Consider the following 9,445-nt stretch of genomic DNA (forward strand, 5'->3'; position numbering starts at 1 on the left):
CAAATCCCCTTGTACCAAATGAGGCCTAAGGGGGAATTGGCTGAAACTGGAATAACACATGTTAATTGTCTATATTACTATCTTTATAGTGAGGAGTAATATATGTGTGGTGTCATGCAACATTTTATTTATTAGGTTATAGATTTGTCTTGTCTTGATATGTGTGATGTTACTCATACTATGAATAACTACTCCCTCCGTCCGGTGAAGAGTGTGCATCTAGCTTCAAAATTTGTCCACAAGAGAGTGTACTTCTATCTTTCCAATGTAATTTAAAGTAGAAAAAAATACTTCTCTCTCATCACACAATAATCAAGACCAATAGCAATCTACACATGGTCTTTTTAATTTATACATGCACTTAGCTCATTGAGGGTTGGGAAATTAAAGAGGAGAGAGATGGTGGCTTGCACCTTTCCAATGCATCTTTTACTCAACTTCATAATTTGTCCTAAAAAATTTAGATGTACACTCTTCACCAGACGGAGGGAGTAGCTATGTTACCACATGACTCTTTTTCTTCATTAATTACCTGTCACATCATTTGCTTTGTCTATTATCACCTATATTACTCTCACTATGGGTAGTCTAAGGGATGAGACATGAAAAGTGGACTATTAGTGCCAGTCCCACGTTTGGTGTACGGTGGAAATTAGTCCTGGAAATTTGACAAAAAAAATATATTCCTCTGTTTGGTTCAGGGGTGTAGGAATGGGAGTTGTTCATGACACGCTTGAGTATATGCGAAGCTGAACAGGCCTTTTGTCAAGGTTTGCAATGCAATACCTGATAAAATTAAATGATGTGCAATACATAAAGCCAAGAAATCCAAAAACTGTGCAGACTAATTAAGAAAAACAATGTACGTCATCCCTACACGTGCTGATGAATATTCTTTTCTCACAACATTAGCATGAACCAAACATTCAACATATTTCTACTACACTTTATTGGAGAAGACAATACAAATGAATTGGCAAGTATCAAATATTGTTATTGATGAGTTTATTAAAAGCAAGCGAGTAGTCCCGAGCTAAACAATTAAACTACCAATCTAGAACTGTAAATCTGGATATTCACTTATTTTTTGGCCACCTCGTGCTCCTGACGAATAAACACCACTTTGTAATAATCACGCAATTGGATAAAAAGTTTGGTCTTTCCAGCATCACCACCAATGACACGAACAACCATGACAACCTCTTCCATATTGAGACCTTTGAGATTTTGGAGAATATGAAGTAACTTGGTTCTGTTGGCTGATGTTTGCTCATGAACTTTCACTTCATGCATAAATGCCCTTTGTAAACCATTCATGGTTTTAGCATTCTCCTGCTCTGCTTCAAGAACTTTGCAATTGTATTTGTGGCACCCCAGCTCAAAGCTACCGGTTTACCTTGCATTGCCAGCCCAAAGATCAAGTCTTCTCGCAATGCACCAGAACTTGGTACACAAAACAACCACTTTATTGATATCTAACGGATACATAAGTTCGACGGGTACATGATGAAACGAGGCCAAGCGGCACACACAGTGTGGCTGAACTTATGTGCATTATTTAGTAGACAGAACAGGGGCCTCGGTGAAACTTCTATGCGGTAGTGGAACGACGACGAAGCGAAACTCCATCTCACAGGGACACTGCTGGGACACGGCCTAGATCGCGACGAACGGTACAATTTCAACTCCTGGTACAGCTTCTCCTGAAACCGGCATGACACGCCAGGTGAGTACTTTGAATGTACACGCAAGCTCACAACAAGCAAAGCAAATATGGCAAACAATAGCAAGACATTTATCAAGTTGTAAATGCATGAACAAGATGAGATACATGAAGTGCTCGTGGTGCAAAACTCGCGGTCCCTCGGACCTATTGGAGATATGCCCTAGAGGCAATCATGTATGATGATATTTTCTATGTGTTTATAAATAAAGATAGTCCTTGGACGTTATCTATGATGTGTATCAGCAAGTACGTGACTTGTTTGTGGGACTATACTGATGCGGAGCACCCTACGGACATCACCATGTCAAGAGCCCATTCGGCAAGTGACACGTGCGACATCTACTTCACTCACACAAAGGTGAATCATCTCCTTTACACGTGCTCACTTGATCCCTTCGAGGATGGTATACTACTTGACACTTCTCCCGTGTGCATGCATATGTATTGTCGGAGCTTCACGGATGTCGAGGAGGAGTGCAAGCGCCAAGGAACGACTACACCGTCTGCGAGGGAAGCGTGGAAGAGAAGACGGAAGAAAGGAGAAGAAGACGGAGCGGCTGCTAGAACCAGGACGGACGTCCAGGCCGCCGTCCAGATCATCCGGGCTCAGCTGGATCATCCGGATGCCCTCCTGGATCATCCGGGTAAATCCCCAAACTCGACGACCGAAGCTTGCAGAATCTCCTCGACGAATCCGGATCATCCGGACCCCCATACGGATCATCCGGCCTTTGCCAGCGCGCATGACTCGGGCCGAGGCCCATGTACCCATTTCGCCCCCTCACTTATCCCTTAGTGGCTTAGACTATAAATAGACCTCCTCCTCCTCCCCATTTTTAGGGTTAGCAATGTGATAGCTCATTTTGGAGATAGATCTTTGCTCATCCACTTGATACTTTCTCCTCCGAAGACTGCGGCCTCTACAGAGAAGATACCCCAAGTGGATTCAAGACCCCTCACGGAAAGACCCCTCAAGACCTCCTCACGGAGAAGAACTACCGCCTCTTGTATCGTCCTTTGTTGCATTTGGATCTTGTATCAATCTTTATGTTCATGGATCTAGCACATGCGTGATTGTTCTCGTTGATTTGAGTGTCTTTATCTCGTGTTTTCCCCTCGTGTTCTTTGCGTTCTTCATAGGATCCCCTCCATTTCGTGAAAGATCGGCCCTAGGGTTTCCACCCTACATCATCTTTGATGCGGAGCATCCCAAGGTCATCCCCATGGACCCAACTACATCTCCTACGACACCACTTGGACCCATGACACGAGCACGTGCAAGAGCTCTCGAAACCGAGGTGACATCTCTCCTCTCACAGTTCCACTTCGATGGACATGAGACATGGCTACTACCTCATACGGACACAATGTGCGTACTCAGGTATCATGGAGAAGCTAAGGAGCAAGGAGAAGAAGAAAGAGGAAGATGGACGTGAAGACGGAGAAGAAGGAGAGCTGCAGGAACAGTCCCAGCCACCGGACGACCGGCCGGGACCGGACGTCCGGAGCCTGTAGCAAAGTCGAGCCCCAGCGAGGGAACGTCCGGTCCAGACCAGACGACCGGTGCCCTGGCACCCGAGCGAAATGAGCGGACATCCGGCCTGGACCGGACGACCAGCGCGACCGCACCCGAGCCCATATCAGTGGAAGTCTGAAGAGACCGGACGTCCAGCACCCCCATCACAGAACGGATCCAGCGGATGTTCGGAAGCCACTGGACGACCGGTCACTCATGAGACACCGGACAACCGGTACCCAACGGACGTCCGGTACCTGGTTGTGTCCAGTGTCGGGGCCGAAGCCCTTGTACCCCTCCTTTCGTCCCCCATTTGCACTAAGACTATAAATAGACCTCCTGTTCATCCTAGCTAGGGTTAGCAAAGGTTTAGCTCATATTTCGTGTGAGAGCTTTACTCATCCACTTGGTTACCTTCTCCTCGGAGATTGCGCCTCCTACGGAGAAGATCCCCCAAGCGGATTCAAGACCCCTTTACGCGAAGAACCTCAAGACCTCCTTTCGGAGAAGACCGGCTACCTTTGTATCGTCCCTAGTTGATCGTGGATCTTGTATCTTCCTTTGTGTTCATGGATCTAGCGCATGTGTAATCATACTTGTTGGTTTGAGTGTTCTCTTTGTGTTTTCCATGTGTTTTTCCTCGTTTCCCTCCTCGTGTTCTTCGTGTTCATCGTGGGATCCGCTCCTTTCATGAAAGATCGACCGGTTAGGGTTCCTACCCTACATCATCTTGGTATCAAAGCCTCGTTGATCATGATTTCGGAGCCTCCCCGTTGTGTTGCTAGCCTAGTTTTTGTTGATTTTGTCCCAAATTCGAAAATTCCCCACAAAAATAGCCCCGGATTTTTTTTTGTGATTTGTTGGTGTGTTGAAATTTTGTTGGATTTGATCCGTGGGTTTGCTTTTTTTTGAGTGGATCTAGCTTTTCCCCCCTTTCCCCACCCTTTCCATCCACAAAATCGCCCGGATTCGATGATTTTCACCTCATCCACCTCGTACACGTGCAGTTCATCCCGTGCCCAAATAGTGCCAAGGCACCGGACGTCCGCTCGCCACCGGACGTCCGCTCGCCACCGGACATCCGACGACCAGACGACCGCTCACCACCAGACGTCCGGAGTTACCTGACGAAACTAAATTTTCTTCAGTTTTGGTCACCACCACCGCCCCACGTTTCCGCATACGCACTCCTACCACCTTTACACCATCACCACTTCTGCATACCACCACCATTGCTTACCCGTTTCATACTTCGACACGTGTTGCCACTTCGAGCTTTGAGAATTTGAGTGGTTCCGTATCCTTTTGTGTTTCGGATATCTAGGTACGGTTCGACATCAACATCACCGCCGGTCACCTTCGCCATGGACGCGTCATCAACAACGACCACCTCGACTACATCTTGGTATTCGTTCCACCATTTTGACACCATACCATAAGCAAGAACGGTAACCTCATCTTGGTATCGTGATACATCATTCTTGCCATTACATTGATAGCCATCATAGCTTTACTCCTTCGCATTGCTTACCCATCGAGACTAGCCATTGAGTATTGCCGGCAACGAGACTTGTGCACATTAGTGATCATACTTACCATAGCATACATACATCATTGTTGCATATCTTGGTATCATCTCTTGTGTCACAAGGTTGTCATCGCATACACACTTGCTATCTTGGTTCGTCAAGCATTGCATGAGAAAAGAGCTCAAACATCAAAGAGCCAAACAAGCTTTTAAGCAAAAGGAAAAGATAAGCAAAGAGCTTTTAAGCAAGCACCATAGCATCATACAACATTAAGATTGTCATATTAGATCATCTTGGATCATATCATAGAAACACCTTGCATAGATGACATGCTTGATGAATTGAGTGGCTCTACAATATTCTCCAAAGTTGATTTGCATAGTGGATACCATCAAATTCGTATGAAATTGGGAGATGAATGGAAAACAACATTTAAAACTAAGTTAGTCATGCCTTTTGGGTTAACTAATGCACCTAGTACTTTCATGAGATCAATGAACGAAGTTTTATGTGCTTTCATTGGATGATTTGTGGTAGTCTATTTTGATGATATACTGATTTATAGCAGATCTTTGGAGGAACATTTATGTGTTGTTTTTATTGCTCTACGTGATGCACGTTTGTTTGGTAACCTTGGAAAGTGCACCTTTTGCACTGACCAAGTATCTTTTCTTGGCTATGTTGTTACTCCACGGGGAATTGAAGTTGACAAAGCCAAGATTGAAGCAATTGAGAGTTGGCCGCAGCCCAAAACGGTCACACAAGTGAGGAGTTTTCTTGGGCTCGCTGGATTCTATAGGCATTTTGTGAGAGATTTCAACACCATTGCTGCACCTCTGAATGAGCTTACAAAGAAGGATGTGCCTTTTGTTTGGGGTACCGCACAGGAAGAAGCCTTCACGGTATTGACAGATAAGTGGACACATGCTCCTTTACTCCAACTTCCTGATTTTAATAAGACATTTGAGCTTGAATGTGATGCTAGTGGAATTGGATTAGGAGGTGTGTTATTACAAGATGGCAAACCTGTTGCATACTTTTCTGAACAATTGAGTGGGCCTAGTCTGAATTATTCTACTTATGATAAAGAATTATATGCTCTTGTTTGGACTTTAGAAACATGGCAACATTATTTATGGCCCAAAGAATTTGTTATACATTCTGATCATGAATCTTTGAAACATATGAAAAGTCAAGATAAACTAAATCATAGACATGCTAAATGGGTTGTATTCATTGAGGCTTTCCCTTATGTCATTAAACACAAGAAGGGTACAAAAAATGTTATTGTTGATGCATTGTCTCGTCGCTATACTATGCTTTCACAACTTGACTTCAAAATATTTGGTTTGGAGACCATCAAAGATCAATATGTGCATGATGCTGATTTTAAAGATGTAATGCAGAATTGTAAACAAGGAAGAACGTGGAACAAGTTCGTCTTTAATGATGGATTTATGTTTCGTGCTAACAAGCTATGCATTCCCGCTAGTTCCGTTCGTCTTTTGTTGTTGCAGGAGGCGCATGGAGGAGGATTAATGGGACACTTTGGCATGAAGAAGACGGAGGACGTACTTGCTACACATTTCTTTTGGCCAAAGATGAGACGGGATGTTGAGCATTTTGTTGCTCGCTGCACTACATGTCAAAAAGCTAAGTCACGACTCAATCCTCATGGTTTATATATGCCTTTGCTCGTACCTAGTATTCCTTGGGAGGATATATCTATGGACTTTGTTTTAGGTTTACCTCGAACAAAGAAGGGGAGGGATAGCATATTTGTTGTCGTGGATAGATTCTCGAAAATGGCACACTTTATACCATGTCATTAAAGCGATGATGTTGTTAATGTTGCTGATTTGTTCTTTCGTGAAATTATTCGCTTGCACGGTGTGCCAAATACTATTGTTTTAGATCGTGATACTAAATTTCTTAGCCACTTTTGGAGATGTTTATGGGCTAAGTTGGGGACTAAACTGCTTTTTAGTACTACTTGTCACCCCAAACTGATGGACAAATTGAAGTAGTCAATAGAACATTGTCTACTATGCTTAGGGTGCTTTGAATAATAATAAGAAAATGTGGGAAGAATGCTTGCCTCATATTGAATTTGCTTATAATCGTTCATTGCATTCTACTACTAAGATGTGCCCTTTTGAAACTATGCATGGTTTCCTACCTCGTGCACCTATTGATTTGTTGCCTCTTCCATCTTCGGAGAAGGTTAATTTTGATGCTAAACAACGTGTTGAATTGATTTTAAAAATGCATGAGTTAACTAAGGAAAACATTGAGCGAATGAATGCTAAATATAAACTTGCCGGAGATAAGGGTGGAAAACATGTTGTGTTTGCACCTGGAGATGTTGTTTGGTTACATTTGAGTAAGGATAGATTTCCTGATTTGCGCAAATCAAAGCTAACGCCACGTCCTGATGGTCCTTTTAAGGTGTTAGAGAAAATAAATCATAATGCATATAAACTTGAGCTGTCTGCAGATTTTGGGGTTAGTCCCACTTTTAACATTGCAGATTTGAAGCCTTATTTGGGTGAGGAAGATGAGCTTCCGTCGAGAATGACTTCATTTCAACAAGGGGAGGATGATGAGGACATCAATACCATTGTTACACCCACAGCCCCTGGTACTATACATATTGGACCAATTACTAGAGCTCGTGTACGCCAATTAAATTACCAAGTACTTTCGTTTCTTGGTAATGATTCTAATGTTCATGAGAATATGATGCTGCCTAAATTGGATACATTTGTTTTTTGCTTACAAATGTAGGGCCTAGCTTGGATAAGGATGAACATTGGAGCAAGAACAAGCATGGAGATGATGGCATGCACAAGGGAACAAGAACGGAGTTTCAAGTGATGATTTCAGGACTTTGAAGCCACCGTAATGAGTGCATGAAGTCTTGGACGAAATATACAAGATGCCACTTCACAAATTTCGTCTAGAGACTATTATAGGTGCTGCGTCACCTTATTATTGGGCCAGACCCATGTAATTTTGAAATACATAAGTACATGCTATTTTTAGAGTCCGTATGTGTGGGGAAACAAGAGATAGGGTTGGTTTCAGACCCCTCCTCCAAGGGCCACGAAATTCCCCCTCTTCCTCCATATATTAAAGTGCTAGTGATCGACTAGAGGGGGGGGGGGTGAATAGGCGATTTTTATGAAAGTCTTCAAAACATGGAAGTTTCGAAGACAAATGATAGAAATAAACCTATTACCATGCAGCGGAAGGTAGACTACACTAAGCAAGCCATAGTCAAGTATTCAATGAAGTGAAAGCATAATGACTAATAACAGCTAGGCAGTATAGATCAGGTAGGAAGATAGTGTGAAGCCAATCAGAACAATCAGTTACTCAGTGAAGACAAAAGATAATGCAATGACTTCACCAGGGCCAACAGTAAGTAAAGGAATGGGAAGGACGAAACCAGTGACTCGTTGAAGACAATGATTTGTTGGACCAGTTCCAGTTGTTGTGACAACTGTACGTTTGGTTAGGGAGGCTTAGATTCAACTCAGAAGACCGCGTCTTCACCTTATTCCCCTTGAGCTAAGGACACCCAGTCCTCGCCCAATCACTCTGGTAAGTCTTCAAGGTAGACTCTCAAACCTTCACAGACTTCATTTATCGGCGATCCACAATGACTCTTGGATGCTCAGAACGCGACGCCTAACCGGCTGGAGGATTCACAGTCCTCAAGTGTAATAAGTCTTCAGATCACACAGACAGGAAGACTTCAGTGATGCCTAACACTCTTTGGCTCTGGGTGGTTAGGGCTTTATCCTCGCAAGGAATTCTCTCTCAAAGGCTTCGAGGTGGGTTGCTCTCAAACGACAAAAGTCATACACTAACTCTGAGCAACCAACCATTTATGGTTGTAGGGGGTGGGCTATTTATAGCTGACGGTGTCCTGGACTAGGGGGTACTCAACACGTCATCTCCCGATCTAATAGATTGGGCCGAGGACCCCTATGGCCGTATACTCATGGGCCAGTTCGGACAACTGCCGCATACAAGGAAGATTCCACAAGACTTGGCGATCAAGACAAGGACTTCTCCCCACTGGCGTATTCGGCTAGGACTCTTGTTAACCTAGGCCTCTGGTGCATTATATAAACCAGGGCCAGGCTAGTCGATAGATCATATATACACATCAACAATCATACCATAGGCTAGCTTCTAGGGTTTAGCCTCTCTGATCTCGTGGTAGATCAACTCTTGTACTACCCATATCATCAATATTAATCAAGCAGGACGTAGGGTTTTACCTCCATCAAGAGGGCCCGAACCTAGGTAAAACTTTGTGTCCCCTGCCTCCTGTTACCACCGATCCTAGACGCACAGTTCGGGACCCCCTACCCGAGATCCGCCGGTTTTGACACCGACATTGGTGCTTTCATTGAGAGTTCCGATGTGTGATCGACAAAAGGATCGATGGCTCGCCTGCAGATCAACTGCGACTTCGGCATCTTCGTCACCAGCTCGACTGGTCACCTTGGTTCGACCAAGAACTGCGCCCCATGTTCAGATCACCATGTTCGGACGAGGGCCTTCATCAACACCAACTCCGATCTCTATCAAGATCATGGAGGAATCGTCCATGAAGCTCGGGGGCTCAACGTCAACATTGCCCTCGGGCGACCGTGCTGT

This window comes from Triticum urartu, chromosome 1A (assembly GCF_056163025.1).
Source record: "Triticum urartu cultivar PI428250 chromosome 1A, HENAU_Tu73, whole genome shotgun sequence".
Classification (NCBI taxonomy): Eukaryota; Viridiplantae; Streptophyta; class Magnoliopsida; order Poales; family Poaceae; genus Triticum; species Triticum urartu.